This window comes from Hyla sarda, unplaced genomic scaffold (genome assembly GCF_029499605.1).
Source record: "Hyla sarda isolate aHylSar1 unplaced genomic scaffold, aHylSar1.hap1 scaffold_933, whole genome shotgun sequence".
Classification (NCBI taxonomy): domain Eukaryota; kingdom Metazoa; phylum Chordata; class Amphibia; order Anura; family Hylidae; genus Hyla; species Hyla sarda.
This window is the reverse complement of record NW_026610963.1, coordinates 1-15,637: the sequence shown is the minus strand read 5'-3', so window position 1 is coordinate 15,637 and position 15,637 is coordinate 1. Positions and strand designations below refer to the sequence as shown.

At 46.8% G+C, this 15,637-nt stretch overlaps 7 non-coding genes and 1 pseudogene across 7 annotated transcripts; all 8 read left to right on the top strand.

Annotated features, from left to right (window-relative positions):
• Window positions 1-741: 741 nt before the first annotated feature.
• LOC130350079 (U2 spliceosomal RNA) lies at window positions 742-932 on the top strand. The gene has a single exon (XR_008887268.1). It is a non-coding gene; the product is annotated as a U2 spliceosomal RNA (small nuclear RNA).
• Window positions 933-3,000: 2,068 nt separating this feature from the next.
• On the top strand, window positions 3,001-3,160 carry LOC130350065 (U2 spliceosomal RNA; annotated as a pseudogene).
• Window positions 3,161-3,853: 693 nt separating this feature from the next.
• LOC130350120 (U2 spliceosomal RNA) lies at window positions 3,854-4,041 on the top strand. The gene has a single exon (XR_008887304.1). It is a non-coding gene; the product is annotated as a U2 spliceosomal RNA (small nuclear RNA).
• Window positions 4,042-6,131: 2,090 nt separating this feature from the next.
• On the top strand, window positions 6,132-6,322 carry LOC130350077 (U2 spliceosomal RNA). Its single transcript, XR_008887266.1, has one exon. It is a non-coding gene; the product is annotated as a U2 spliceosomal RNA (small nuclear RNA).
• A 2,092-nt stretch (window positions 6,323-8,414) lies between these two features.
• Window positions 8,415-8,605, top strand: LOC130350076 (U2 spliceosomal RNA). The gene has a single exon (XR_008887265.1). It is a non-coding gene; the product is annotated as a U2 spliceosomal RNA (small nuclear RNA).
• Window positions 8,606-10,691: 2,086 nt separating this feature from the next.
• Window positions 10,692-10,882, top strand: LOC130350075 (U2 spliceosomal RNA). Its single transcript, XR_008887264.1, has one exon. It is a non-coding gene; the product is annotated as a U2 spliceosomal RNA (small nuclear RNA).
• Window positions 10,883-12,973: 2,091 nt separating this feature from the next.
• LOC130350074 (U2 spliceosomal RNA) lies at window positions 12,974-13,164 on the top strand. Its single transcript, XR_008887263.1, has one exon. It is a non-coding gene; the product is annotated as a U2 spliceosomal RNA (small nuclear RNA).
• Window positions 13,165-15,247: 2,083 nt separating this feature from the next.
• LOC130350073 (U2 spliceosomal RNA) lies at window positions 15,248-15,438 on the top strand. Its single transcript, XR_008887262.1, has one exon. It is a non-coding gene; the product is annotated as a U2 spliceosomal RNA (small nuclear RNA).
• Window positions 15,439-15,637: the final 199 nt, after the last annotated feature.

The window sequence follows — 15,637 nt, the reverse complement described above, 5'->3', positions numbered from 1 at the left end:
ACATCTCTCCTTTGCTGTGTATGTGACTATGGAGCTGTTTGGTGATGTCGTCTATTATGGCCTTCATAGAAGCAACAGGAGATTGTTGCATCCATCTAGAACCCTCAGAACTACAGTGCTATGATGTCACTCACTTCCACAGGCCTTGCAGAGTGTAAAAAACAACAACCCAGCTTTGTTGTGTATGTAACCATAGGGATTTGTGATGTCACCTAGAACCTTCACAGCAGCGACAGCTTTATGAGGAGCATCAGCACTGCTCTGCCTGAGCAGAACCATCACCGCCATAGGTTGTCAAATAACCCGGGTTTAACCCACACAGGTAAGTCCAATGGGGTGCAGGCATGTCCTCTATGCTTACAGCTTCCCGTGGGTGTTGGTTTGATACCGTTTGGGGACAGCCAAGGAGGCATCTGCAGGCAACAAAGGTAGGTGTGTGCTTGTGCGTGTGTTTCCTATGCAGATCCTAAGCCCAGTGTCACATGCAAGTAGGAGGAGTAAGAAGGGTTCCTGGCAAATCCGGGTTATGGATTGCATTTAAAAAGGCCCCGTGGGAGTGCAATGGGCCCCTGTCTTGCTGCTTAGCAATAATGGTATGGGTTTAGGTTCTGCTGTGTGTACTGGTGGTTGACTGCCCCCCAGCCCAGAGTGTGCATGGAAAATTGTCTGGCAGCCTCCCTGACAGCAAGCAGTGATAGTGCCCATGAAGGGCACCTTGTTGGGCCCGCCCCTTTCACGGTTATCGCTTCTCGGCCTTTTGGCTAAGATCAAGTGTAGTATCTGTTCTTATCAGTTTAATATCTGATACGTCCCCTATCTGGGGACCATATATTAAATGGATTTTTGAGAACGGGGGCCGATTTCGAAGCTTGCTTCCGTCGCCCTATGCATTGACCCGATATGGCAGTATCTTCGGGTACAGTGCACCACCCCCTTACAGGGTTAAAAAGAAAGATTCCTACTTTCATTCCTACCTGCTTGCTGGCTAGCCAGCTAGCCAGCCCTGTGGGCCTTGCTGCTGCTGCAGCCAAAAAACAAAAGGTGGTGCTTCTGCTTGTGTCCGGCCGCTGTTGGAGCGTCCAGGCACAGGACTTCTGCTGCTGCTGACTAAATGGCCTCCTTAATTGGATCATTTGAGTAGCCAGCACACCTGTGCAGGTAGGGCATGACATGATAGGCAGCTGCCTTGATAGCGGGTGGGTGCTGAATGTTCCTAATTGACAAAATAAGATTAATGCTTATGAAGAAATATAAAATCTCATCCCTTCCCCAATATCGCGCCACACCCCTACCCCTTAATTCCCTGGTTGAACTTGATGGACATATGTCTTTTTTCGACCGTACTAACTATGTAACTATGTAACATAACATGGGGGGGGGGGGGGGGGGCTCCTGGCTGTTCACACAGGTGTGTCATTGCTGTACATTGACCATGCATTGCTTCTGTGGTATTGCAAAGGCAAAGACAAATGCTTCCAGCCATCCATTGCACTAATGGATTGGTCATCAGCTGGCTGTCTATGTCCCGCATCAATATAGACCAAAGTACAGAGGGTTAGGCTATGCTATTGTGCACCTACCTGATGCATCAGAAGGTGCGAGGCCCTTGCTAAATTCTGTGCACAGACTTTGAGATCTATACTTTAGACTGTATCTAAACCTGCTCCAACATGGACTGACATTCTGGCCTACTTTCAGCCGATGCGACTTGTCTGTCGCTGAACAGTCGCTTTTTATGTATTCAGCACCTATGTATAATGTTGTAAAAATGCTCTAGAAGCTAAAGTCGCAGAAATGTCACACATATTTGGCCTGCAACTTTCTGTGCGACAAATTCAGACAGGAAAAATCAGTATAAATCCTTAGAAAATTATCCCCCAGTGTCTCCATCTGCTGGCGGTATTGAATAAGCATTGCTGCACTGATGGGGTATGCATTAGACGAAAAAAAAGAAGAAAAAGAAGAATAATACGCCCAGAAAAGAGGCGAAAAGGAGAAAAACGTAAAAAAACGTGAAAAAAAAGTAAGAGGAAGAGAAGGGAAAAAAAGGTGGAAATGGGTTTAAAAGTGATTTCGGCGGAGAAATATATATATATATATATATATATATATATATATATATATATACGCGCACACACACACATATATATAAACGTATTCTCCGTTGAGATATTGCAGCCGCTGCTGTGTCCAGGCCCAGGAGCCTTAGCACTGTGCTGTGATGTCACTCAATACCACTGACATCACTAGGTGTAAACAACATCTCTCCTTTGCTGTGTATGTGACTATGGAGCTGTTTGGTGATGTCGTCTATTATGGCCTTCATAGAAGCAACAGGAGATTGTTGCATCCATCTAGAACCCTCAGAACTACAGTGCTATGATGTCACTCACTTCCACAGGCCTTGCAGAGTGTAAACAACAACAACCCAGCTTTGTTGTGTATGTAACCATAGGGATTTGTGATGTCACCTAGAACCTTCACAGCAGCGACAGCTTTATGAGGAGCATCAGCACTGCTCTGCCTGAGCAGAACCATCACCGCCATAGGTTGTCAAATAACCCGGATTTAACCCACACAGGTAAGTCCAATGGGGTGCAGGCATGTCCTCTATGCTTACAGCTTCCCGTGGGTGTTGGTTTGATACCGTTTGGGGACAGCCAAGGAGGCATCTGCAGGCAACAAAGGTAGGTGTGTGCTTGTGTGTGTGTTTCCTATGCAGATCCTAAGCCCAGTGTCACATGCAAGTAGGAGGAGTAAGAAGGGTTCCTGGCAAATCCGGGTTATGGATTGCATTTAAAAAGGCCCCGTGGGAGTGCAATGGGCCCCTGTCTTGCTGCTTAGCAATAATGGTATGGGTTTAGGTTCTGCTGTGTGTACTGGTGGTTGACTGCCCCCCAGCCCAGAGTGTGCATGGAAAATTGTCTGGCAGCCTCCCTGACAGCAAGCAGTGATAGTGCCCATGAAGGGCACCTTGTTGGGCCCGCCCCTTTCACGGTTATCGCTTCTCGGCCTTTTGGCTAAGATCAAGTGTAGTATCTGTTCTTATCAGTTTTCATGCTGGTGGGGATGGGTGCTGCATGGAGGATGCAGGTGTACCAGGGCTTTCCGGGGCTGGTTCTGAGGAATCAGCTCGACGGCTGCCCCGATGTGACCTGTTCCCTCCGGGTCTCGCCATGAGGCTGAGAGGGTCTAGAGCCGAGGTACTTTTGTGCCTCGGGGAGTGGTGACCCCGAGGTGCCGAAACTCACTGGGAGAATAGGCTCACTGAGTTGAAGCACGGGCACCATAATCTCTTCACCTTGTGGCACTCACCTCTTGATTCCCGGCCTTCTGGCTAGGATCAGAGAAATTTTTATAGATCCGGCCGGATGTCCGGGCAGTATATCTGCACACATTCACTTATTTATTTATTTTTTGTCTCACTGTGTCACTTTTTGCGTGTTGTGTGTTCACAGGATTTGTCAGGATGCGGTAGCCCTTCTGGGTGTCCCTCCTGGCGGTCTAGGGGAGGTGTGTGTGGCCATTAGGTTCCGCACCTCCCTGCAAACACCCCGGGTACTCCTGCTTCGCAGGGTACCTACCGTAATCGGCTCTGCGGGCAGATACCTTGGCTAACGCCAAGGGGGATGCCGGGAGCATTTGTGGTCTCCTAGTAGCTTCGGCGAAAAGGGACATCGAACCTGGAACCTCGCAGGTACCTTTTGGTCCGGAGGCGAAGGGTAAGGTTTGTTGGGGGGCCTCTCTCCTATCGGAGAAGGGCTTGCGATAGACCGCATCCTTTGTGCACGTTTTTTTTAGTGTAACACGTTTGCACTTTTTCTTGCACTTTGGGTGAATCGAAAGCACGTTCCTCGGCTTTAGATAAAAAAAAAAAAAAAAAAAAAATCTGTTCTTATCAGTTTAATATCTGATACGTCCCCTATCTGGGGACCATATATTAAATGGATTTTTGAGAACGGGGGCCGATTTCGAAGCTTGCTTCCGTCGCCCTATGCATTGACCCGATATGGCAGTATCTTCGGGTACAGTGCACCACCCCCTTACAGGGTTAAAAAGAAAGATTCCTACTTTCATTGCTACCTGCTTGCTGGCTAGCCAGCTAGCCAGCCCTGTGGGCCTTGCTGCTGCTGCAGCCAAAAAACAAAAGGTGGTGCTGCTGCTGCTTCTGCTGCTTCTGCTTCTGCTTGTGTCTGGCCGCTGTTGGAGCGTCCAGGCACAGGACTTCTGCTGCTGCTGACTAAATGGCCTCCTTAATTGGATCATTTGAGTAGCCAGCACACCTGTGCAGGTAGGGCATGACATGATAGGCAGCTGCCTTGATAGCGGGTGGGTGCTGAATGTTCCTAATTGACAAAATAAGATTAATGCTTATGAAGAAATATAAAATCTCATCCCTTCCCCAATATCGCGCCACACCCCTACCCCTTAATTCCCTGGTTGAACTTGATGGACATATGTCTTTTTTCGACCGTACTAACTATGTAACTATGTAACATAACATGGGGGGGGGGGGGGGGGGGTCTCCTGGCTGTTCACACAGGTGTGTCATTGCTGTACATTGACCATGCATTGCTTCTGTGGTATTGCAAAGGCAAAGACAAATGCTTCCAGCCATCCATTGCACTAATGGATTGGTCATCAGCTGGCTGTCTATGTCCCGCATCAATATAGACCAAAGTACAGAGGGTTAGGCTATGCTATTGTGCACCTACCTGATGCATCAGAAGGTGCGAGGCCCTTGCTAAATTCTGTGCACAGACTTTGAGATCTATACTTTAGACTGTATCTAAACCTGCTCCAACATGGACTGACATTCTGGCCTACTTTCAGCCGATGCGACTTGTCTGTCGCTGAACAGTCGCTTTTTATGTATTCAGCACCTATGTATAATGTTGTAAAAATGCTCTAGAAGCTAAAGTCGCAGAAATGTCACACATATTTGGCCTGCAACTTTCTGTGCGACAAATTCAGACAGGAAAAATCTGTATAAATCCTTAGAAAATTATCCCCCAGTGTCTCCATCTGCTGGCGGTATTGAATAAGCATTGCTGCACTGATGGGGTATGCATTAGACGAAAAAAAAGAAGAAAAAGAAGAATAATACACCCAGAAAAGAGGCGAAAAGGAGAAAAAGGTAAAAAAACGTGTAAAAAAAGTAAGAGGAAGAGAAGGGAAAAAAAGGTGGAAATGGGTTTAAAAGTGATTTCGGCGGAGAAATATATATATATATATATATATATATATATATATATATACGCGCACACACACACATATATATAAACGTATTCTCCGTTGAGATATTGCAGCCGCTGCTGTGTCCAGGCCCAGGAGCCTTAGCACTGTGCTGTGATGTCACTCAATACCACTGACATCACTAGGTGTAAACAACATCTCTCCTTTGCTGTGTATGTGACTATGGAGCTGTTTGGTGATGTCGTCTATTATGGCCTTCATAGAAGCAACAGGAGATTGTTGCATCCATCTAGAACCCTCAGAACTACAGTGCTATGATGTCACTCACTTCCACAGGCCTTGCAGAGTGTAAACAACAACAACCCAGCTTTGTTGTGTATGTAACCATAGGGATTTGTGATGTCACCTAGAACCTTCACAGCAGCGACAGCTTTATGAGGAGCATCAGCACTGCTCTGCCTGAGCAGAACCATCACCGCCATAGGTTGTCAAATAACCCGGGTTTAACCCACACAGGTAAGTCCAATGGGGTGCAGGCATGTCCTCTATGCTTACAGCTTCCCGTGGGTGTTGGTTTGATACCGTTTGGGGACAGCCAAGGAGGCATCTGCAGGCAACAAAGGTAGGTGTGTGCTTGTGTGTGTGTTTCCTATGCAGATCCTAAGCCCAGTGTCACATGCAAGTAGGAGGAGTAAGAAGGGTTCCTGGCAAATCCGGGTTATGGATTGCATTTAAAAAGGCCCCGTGGGAGTGCAATGGGCCCCTGTCTTGCTGCTTAGCAATAATGGTATGGGTTTAGGTTCTGCTGTGTGTACTGGTGGTTGACTGCCCCCCAGCCCAGAGTGTGCATGGAAAATTGTCTGGCAGCCTCCCTGACAGCAAGCAGTGATAGTGCCCATGAAGGGCACCTTGTTGGGCCCGCCCCTTTCACGGTTATCGCTTCTCGGCCTTTTGGCTAAGATCAAGTGTAGTATCTGTTCTTATCAGTTTAATATCTGATACGTCCCCTATCTGGGGACCATATATTAAATGGATTTTTGAGAACGGGGGCCGATTTCGAAGCTTGCTTCCGTCGCCCTATGCATTGACCCGATATGGCAGTATCTTCGGGTACAGTGCACCACCCCCTTACAGGGTTAAAAAGAAAGATTCCTACTTTCATTGCTACCTGCTTGCTGGCTAGCCAGCTAGCCAGCCCTGTGGGCCTTGCTGCTGCTGCAGCCAAAAAACAAAAGGTGGTGCTGCTGCTGCTTCTGCTGCTTCTGCTTCTGCTTGTGTCTGGCCGCTGTTGGAGCGTCCAGGCACAGGACTTCTGCTGCTGCTGACTAAATGGCCTCCTTAATTGGATCATTTGAGTAGCCAGCACACCTGTGCAGGTAGGGCATGACATGATAGGCAGCTGCCTTGATAGCGGGTGGGTGCTGAATGTTCCTAATTGACAAAATAAGATTAATGCTTATGAAGAAATATAAAATCTCATCCCTTCCCCAATATCGCGCCACACCCCTACCCCTTAATTCCCTGGTTGAACTTGATGGACATATGTCTTTTTTCGACCGTACTAACTATGTAACTATGTAACATAACATGGGGGGGGGGGGGGGGGTCTCCTGGCTGTTCACACAGGTGTGTCATTGCTGTACATTGACCATGCATTGCTTCTGTGGTATTGCAAAGGCAAAGACAAATGCTTCCAGCCATCCATTGCACTAATGGATTGGTCATCAGCTGGCTGTCTATGTCCCGCATCAATATAGACCAAAGTACAGAGGGTTAGGCTATGCTATTGTGCACCTACCTGATGCATCAGAAGGTGCGAGGCCCTTGCTAAATTCTGTGCACAGACTTTGAGATCTATACTTTAGACTGTATCTAAACCTGCTCCAACATGGACTGACATTCTGGCCTACTTTCAGCCGATGCGACTTGTCTGTCGCTGAACAGTCGCTTTTTATGTATTCAGCACCTATGTATAATGTTGTAAAAATGCTCTAGAAGCTAAAGTCGCAGAAATGTCACACATATTTGGCCTGCAACTTTCTGTGCGACAAATTCAGACAGGAAAAATCAGTATAAATCCTTAGAAAATTATCCCCCAGTGTCTCCATCTGCTGGCGGTATTGAATAAGCATTGCTGCACTGATGGGGTATGCATTAGACGAAAAAAAAGAAGAAAAAGAAGAATAATACGCCCAGAAAAGAGGCGAAAAGGAGAAAAACGTAAAAAAACGTGAAAAAAAAGTAAGAGGAAGAGAAGGGAAAAAAAGGTGGAAATGGGTTTAAAAGTGATTTCGGCGGAGAAATATATATATATATATATATATATATATATATATATATATATACGCGCACACACACACATATATATAAACGTATTCTCCGTTGAGATATTGCAGCCGCTGCTGTGTCCAGGCCCAGGAGCCTTAGCACTGTGCTGTGATGTCACTCAATACCACTGACATCACTAGGTGTAAACAACATCTCTCCTTTGCTGTGTATGTGACTATGGAGCTGTTTGGTGATGTCGTCTATTATGGCCTTCATAGAAGCAACAGGAGATTGTTGCATCCATCTAGAACCCTCAGAACTACAGTGCTATGATGTCACTCACTTCCACAGGCCTTGCAGAGTGTAAACAACAACAACCCAGCTTTGTTGTGTATGTAACCATAGGGATTTGTGATGTCACCTAGAACCTTCACAGCAGCGACAGCTTTATGAGGAGCATCAGCACTGCTCTGCCTGAGCAGAACCATCACCGCCATAGGTTGTCAAATAACCCGGGTTTAACCCACACAGGTAAGTCCAATGGGGTGCAGGCATGTCCTCTATGCTTACAGCTTCCCGTGGGTGTTGGTTTGATACCGTTTGGGGACAGCCAAGGAGGCATCTGCAGGCAACAAAGGTAGGTGTGTGCTTGTGTGTGTGTTTCCTATGCAGATCCTAAGCCCAGTGTCACATGCAAGTAGGAGGAGTAAGAAGGGTTCCTGGCAAATCCGGGTTATGGATTGCATTTAAAAAGGCCCCGTGGGAGTGCAATGGGCCCCTGTCTTGCTGCTTAGCAATAATGGTATGGGTTTAGGTTCTGCTGTGTGTACTGGTGGTTGACTGCCCCCCAGCCCAGAGTGTGCATGGAAAATTGTCTGGCAGCCTCCCTGACAGCAAGCAGTGATAGTGCCCATGAAGGGCACCTTGTTGGGCCCGCCCCTTTCACGGTTATCGCTTCTCGGCCTTTTGGCTAAGATCAAGTGTAGTATCTGTTCTTATCAGTTTAATATCTGATACGTCCCCTATCTGGGGACCATATATTAAATGGATTTTTGAGAACGGGGGCCGATTTCGAAGCTTGCTTCCGTCGCCCTATGCATTGACCCGATATGGCAGTATCTTCGGGTACAGTGCACCACCCCCTTACAGGGTTAAAAAGAAAGATTCCTACTTTCATTGCTACCTGCTTGCTGGCTAGCCAGCTAGCCAGCCCTGTGGGCCTTGCTGCTGCTGCAGCCAAAAAACAAAAGGTGGTGCTGCTTCTGCTGCTTCTGCTTCTGCTTGTGTCTGGCCGCTGTTGGAGCGTCCAGGCACAGGACTTCTGCTGCTGCTGACTAAATGGCCTCCTTAATTGGATCATTTGAGTAGCCAGCACACCTGTGCAGGTAGGGCATGACATGATAGGCAGCTGCCTTGATAGCGGGTGGGTGCTGAATGTTCCTAATTGACAAAATAAGATTAATGCTTATGAAGAAATATAAAATCTCATCCCTTCCCCAATATCGCGCCACACCCCTACCCCTTAATTCCCTGGTTGAACTTGATGGACATATGTCTTTTTTCGACCGTACTAACTATGTAACTATGTAACATAACATGGGGGGGGGGGGGGGTCTCCTGGCTGTTCACACAGGTGTGTCATTGCTGTACATTGACCATGCATTGCTTCTGTGGTATTGCAAAGGCAAAGACAAATGCTTCCAGCCATCCATTGCACTAATGGATTGGTCATCAGCTGGCTGTCTATGTCCCGCATCAATATAGACCAAAGTACAGAGGGTTAGGCTATGCTATTGTGCACCTACCTGATGCATCAGAAGGTGCGAGGCCCTTGCTAAATTCTGTGCACAGACTTTGAGATCTATACTTTAGACTGTATCTAAACCTGCTCCAACATGGACTGACATTCTGGCCTACTTTCAGCCGATGCGACTTGTCTGTCGCTGAACAGTCGCTTTTTATGTATTCAGCACCTATGTATAATGTTGTAAAAATGCTCTAGAAGCTAAAGTCGCAGAAATGTCACACATATTTGGCCTGCAACTTTCTGTGCGACAAATTCAGACAGGAAAAATCAGTATAAATCCTTAGAAAATTATCCCCCAGTGTCTCCATCTGCTGGCGGTATTGAATAAGCATTGCTGCACTGATGGGGTATGCATTAGACGAAAAAAAAGAAGAAAAAGAAGAATAATACGCCCAGAAAAGAGGCGAAAAGGAGAAAAACGTAAAAAAACGTGAAAAAAAAGTAAGAGGAAGAGAAGGGAAAAAAAGGTGGAAATGGGTTTAAAAGTGATTTCGGCGGAGAAATATATATATATATATATATATATATATATATATATATATATATACGCGCACACACACACATATATATAAACGTATTCTCCGTTGAGATATTGCAGCCGCTGCTGTGTCCAGGCCCAGGAGCCTTAGCACTGTGCTGTGATGTCACTCAATACCACTGACATCACTAGGTGTAAACAACATCTCTCCTTTGCTGTGTATGTGACTATGGAGCTGTTTGGTGATGTCGTCTATTATGGCCTTCATAGAAGCAACAGGAGATTGTTGCATCCATCTAGAACCCTCAGAACTACAGTGCTATGATGTCACTCACTTCCACAGGCCTTGCAGAGTGTAAACAACAACAACCCAGCTTTGTTGTGTATGTAACCATAGGGATTTGTGATGTCACCTAGAACCTTCACAGCAGCGACAGCTTTATGAGGAGCATCAGCACTGCTCTGCCTGAGCAGAACCATCACCGCCATAGGTTGTCAAATAACCCGGGTTTAACCCACACAGGTAAGTCCAATGGGGTGCAGGCATGTCCTCTATGCTTACAGCTTCCCGTGGGTGTTGGTTTGATACCGTTTGGGGACAGCCAAGGAGGCATCTGCAGGCAACAAAGGTAGGTGTGTGCTTGTGTGTGTGTTTCCTATGCAGATCCTAAGCCCAGTGTCACATGCAAGTAGGAGGAGTAAGAAGGGTTCCTGGCAAATCCGGGTTATGGATTGCATTTAAAAAGGCCCCGTGGGAGTGCAATGGGCCCCTGTCTTGCTGCTTAGCAATAATGGTATGGGTTTAGGTTCTGCTGTGTGTACTGGTGGTTGACTGCCCCCCAGCCCAGAGTGTGCATGGAAAATTGTCTGGCAGCCTCCCTGACAGCAAGCAGTGATAGTGCCCATGAAGGGCACCTTGTTGGGCCCGCCCCTTTCACGGTTATCGCTTCTCGGCCTTTTGGCTAAGATCAAGTGTAGTATCTGTTCTTATCAGTTTAATATCTGATACGTCCCCTATCTGGGGACCATATATTAAATGGATTTTTGAGAACGGGGGCCGATTTCGAAGCTTGCTTCCGTCGCCCTATGCATTGACCCGATATGGCAGTATCTTCGGGTACAGTGCACCACCCCCTTACAGGGTTAAAAAGAAAGATTCCTACTTTCATTGCTACCTGCTTGCTGGCTAGCCAGCTAGCCAGCCCTGTGGGCCTTGCTGCTGCTGCAGCCAAAAAACAAAAGGTGGTGCTGCTGCTGCTTCTGCTGCTTCTGCTTCTGCTTGTGTCTGGCCGCTGTTGGAGCGTCCAGGCACAGGACTTCTGCTGCTGCTGACTAAATGGCCTCCTTAATTGGATCATTTGAGTAGCCAGCACACCTGTGCAGGTAGGGCATGACATGATAGGCAGCTGCCTTGATAGCGGGTGGGTGCTGAATGTTCCTAATTGACAAAATAAGATTAATGCTTATGAAGAAATATAAAATCTCATCCCTTCCCCAATATCGCGCCACACCCCTACCCCTTAATTCCCTGGTTGAACTTGATGGACATATGTCTTTTTTCGACCGTACTAACTATGTAACTATGTAACATAACATGGGGGGGGGGGGGGTCTCCTGGCTGTTCACACAGGTGTGTCATTGCTGTACATTGACCATGCATTGCTTCTGTGGTATTGCAAAGGCAAAGACAAATGCTTCCAGCCATCCATTGCACTAATGGATTGGTCATCAGCTGGCTGTCTATGTCCCGCATCAATATAGACCAAAGTACAGAGGGTTAGGCTATGCTATTGTGCACCTACCTGATGCATCAGAAGGTGCGAGGCCCTTGCTAAATTCTGTGCACAGACTTTGAGATCTATACTTTAGACTGTATCTAAACCTGCTCCAACATGGACTGACATTCTGGCCTACTTTCAGCCGATGCGACTTGTCTGTCGCTGAACAGTCGCTTTTTATGTATTCAGCACCTATGTATAATGTTGTAAAAATGCTCTAGAAGCTAAAGTCGCAGAAATGTCACACATATTTGGCCTGCAACTTTCTGTGCGACAAATTCAGACAGGAAAAATCAGTATAAATCCTTAGAAAATTATCCCCCAGTGTCTCCATCTGCTGGCGGTATTGAATAAGCATTGCTGCACTGATGGGGTATGCATTAGACGAAAAAAAAGAAGAAAAAGAAGAATAATACGCCCAGAAAAGAGGCGAAAAGGAGAAAAACGTAAAAAAACGTGAAAAAAAAGTAAGAGGAAGAGAAGGGAAAAAAAGGTGGAAATGGGTTTAAAAGTGATTTCGGCGGAGAAATATATATATATATATATATATATATATATATATATATATATATACGCGCACACACACACATATATATAAACGTATTCTCCGTTGAGATATTGCAGCCGCTGCTGTGTCCAGGCCCAGGAGCCTTAGCACTGTGCTGTGATGTCACTCAATACCACTGACATCACTAGGTGTAAACAACATCTCTCCTTTGCTGTGTATGTGACTATGGAGCTGTTTGGTGATGTCGTCTATTATGGCCTTCATAGAAGCAACAGGAGATTGTTGCATCCATCTAGAACCCTCAGAACTACAGTGCTATGATGTCACTCACTTCCACAGGCCTTGCAGAGTGTAAACAACAACAACCCAGCTTTGTTGTGTATGTAACCATAGGGATTTGTGATGTCACCTAGAACCTTCACAGCAGCGACAGCTTTATGAGGAGCATCAGCACTGCTCTGCCTGAGCAGAACCATCACCGCCATAGGTTGTCAAATAACCCGGGTTTAACCCACACAGGTAAGTCCAATGGGGTGCAGGCATGTCCTCTATGCTTACAGCTTCCCGTGGGTGTTGGTTTGATACCGTTTGGGGACAGCCAAGGAGGCATCTGCAGGCAACAAAGGTAGGTGTGTGCTTGTGTGTGTGTTTCCTATGCAGATCCTAAGCCCAGTGTCACATGCAAGTAGGAGGAGTAAGAAGGGTTCCTGGCAAATCCGGGTTATGGATTGCATTTAAAAAGGCCCCGTGGGAGTGCAATGGGCCCCTGTCTTGCTGCTTAGCAATAATGGTATGGGTTTAGGTTCTGCTGTGTGTACTGGTGGTTGACTGCCCCCCAGCCCAGAGTGTGCATGGAAAATTGTCTGGCAGCCTCCCTGACAGCAAGCAGTGATAGTGCCCATGAAGGGCACCTTGTTGGGCCCGCCCCTTTCACGGTTATCGCTTCTCGGCCTTTTGGCTAAGATCAAGTGTAGTATCTGTTCTTATCAGTTTAATATCTGATACGTCCCCTATCTGGGGACCATATATTAAATGGATTTTTGAGAACGGGGGCCGATTTCGAAGCTTGCTTCCGTCGCCCTATGCATTGACCCGATATGGCAGTATCTTCGGGTACAGTGCACCACCCCCTTACAGGGTTAAAAAGAAAGATTCCTACTTTCATTGCTACCTGCTTGCTGGCTAGCCAGCTAGCCAGCCCTGTGGGCCTTGCTGCTGCTGCAGCCAAAAAACAAAAGGTGGTGCTGCTTCTGCTGCTTCTGCTTCTGCTTGTGTCTGGCCGCTGTTGGAGCGTCCAGGCACAGGACTTCTGCTGCTGCTGACTAAATGGCCTCCTTAATTGGATCATTTGAGTAGCCAGCACACCTGTGCAGGTAGGGCATGACATGATAGGCAGCTGCCTTGATAGCGGGTGGGTGCTGAATGTTCCTAATTGACAAAATAAGATTAATGCTTATGAAGAAATATAAAATCTCATCCCTTCCCCAATATCGCGCCACACCCCTACCCCTTAATTCCCTGGTTGAACTTGATGGACATATGTCTTTTTTCGACCGTACTAACTATGTAACTATGTAACATAACATGGGGGGGGGGGGGTCTCCTGGCTGTTCACACAGGTGTGTCATTGCTGTACATTGACCATGCATTGCTTCTGTGGTATTGCAAAGGCAAAGACAAATGCTTCCAGCCATCCATTGCACTAATGGATTGGTCATCAGCTGGCTGTCTATGTCCCGCATCAATATAGACCAAAGTACAGAGGGTTAGGCTATGCTATTGTGCACCTACCTGATGCATCAGAAGGTGCGAGGCCCTTGCTAAATTCTGTGCACAGACTTTGAGATCTATACTTTAGACTGTATCTAAACCTGCTCCAACATGGACTGACATTCTGGCCTACTTTCAGCCGATGCGACTTGTCTGTCGCTGAACAGTCGCTTTTTATGTATTCAGCACCTATGTATAATGTTGTAAAAATGCTCTAGAAGCTAAAGTCGCAGAAATGTCACACATATTTGGCCTGCAACTTTCTGTGCGACAAATTCAGACAGGAAAAATCAGTATAAATCCTTAGAAAATTATCCCCCAGTGTCTCCATCTGCTGGCGGTATTGAATAAGCATTGCTGCACTGATGGGGTATGCATTAGACGAAAAAAAAGAAGAAAAAGAAGAATAATACGCCCAGAAAAGAGGCGAAAAGGAGAAAAACGTAAAAAAACGTGAAAAAAAAGTAAGAGGAAGAGAAGGGAAAAAAAGGTGGAAATGGGTTTAAAAGTGATTTCGGCGGAGAATATATATATATATATATATATATATATATATATATATATATATACGCGCACACACACACATATATATAAACGTATTCTCCGTTGAGATATTGCAGCCGCTGCTGTGTCCAGGCCCAGGAGCCTTAGCACTGTGCTGTGATGTCACTCAATACCACTGACATCACTAGGTGTAAACAACATCTCTCCTTTGCTGTGTATGTGACTATGGAGCTGTTTGGTGATGTCGTCTATTATGGCCTTCATAGAAGCAACAGGAGATTGTTGCATCCATCTAGAACCCTCAGAACTACAGTGCTATGATGTCACTCACTTCCACAGGCCTTGCAGAGTGTAAACAACAACAACCCAGCTTTGTTGTGTATGTAACCATAGGGATTTGTGATGTCACCTAGAACCTTCACAGCAGCGACAGCTTTATGAGGAGCATCAGCACTGCTCTGCCTGAGCAGAACCATCACCGCCATAGGTTGTCAAATAACCCGGGTTTAACCCACACAGGTAAGTCCAATGGGGTGCAGGCATGTCCTCTATGCTTACAGCTTCCCGTGGGTGTTGGTTTGATACCGTTTGGGGACAGCCAAGGAGGCATCTGCAGGCAACAAAGGTAGGTGTGTGCTTGTGTGTGTGTTTCCTATGCAGATCCTAAGCCCAGTGTCACATGCAAGTAGGAGGAGTAAGAAGGGTTCCTGGCAAATCCGGGTTATGGATTGCATTTAAAAAGGCCCCGTGGGAGTGCAATGGGCCCCTGTCTTGCTGCTTAGCAATAATGGTATGGGTTTAGGTTCTGCTGTGTGTACTGGTGGTTGACTGCCCCCCAGCCCAGAGTGTGCATGGAAAATTGTCTGGCAGCCTCCCTGACAGCAAGCAGTGATAGTGCCCATGAAGGGCACCTTGTTGGGCCCGCCCCTTTCACGGTTATCGCTTCTCGGCCTTTTGGCTAAGATCAAGTGTAGTATCTGTTCTTATCAGTTTAATATCTGATACGTCCCCTATCTGGGGACCATATATTAAATGGATTTTTGAGAACGGGGGCCGATTTCGAAGCTTGCTTCCGTCGCCCTATGCATTGACCCGATATGGCAGTATCTTCGGGTACAGTGCACCACCCCCTTACAGGGTTAAAAAGAAAGATTCCTACTTTCATTGCTACCTGCTTGCTGGCTAGCCAGCTAGCCAGCCCTGTGGGCCTTGCTGCTGCTGCAGCCAAAAAACAAAAGGTGGTGCTGCTGCTGCTTCTGCTGCTTCTGCTTCTGCTTGTGTCTGGCCGCTGTTGGAGCGTCCAGGCACAGGACTTCTGCTGCTGCTGA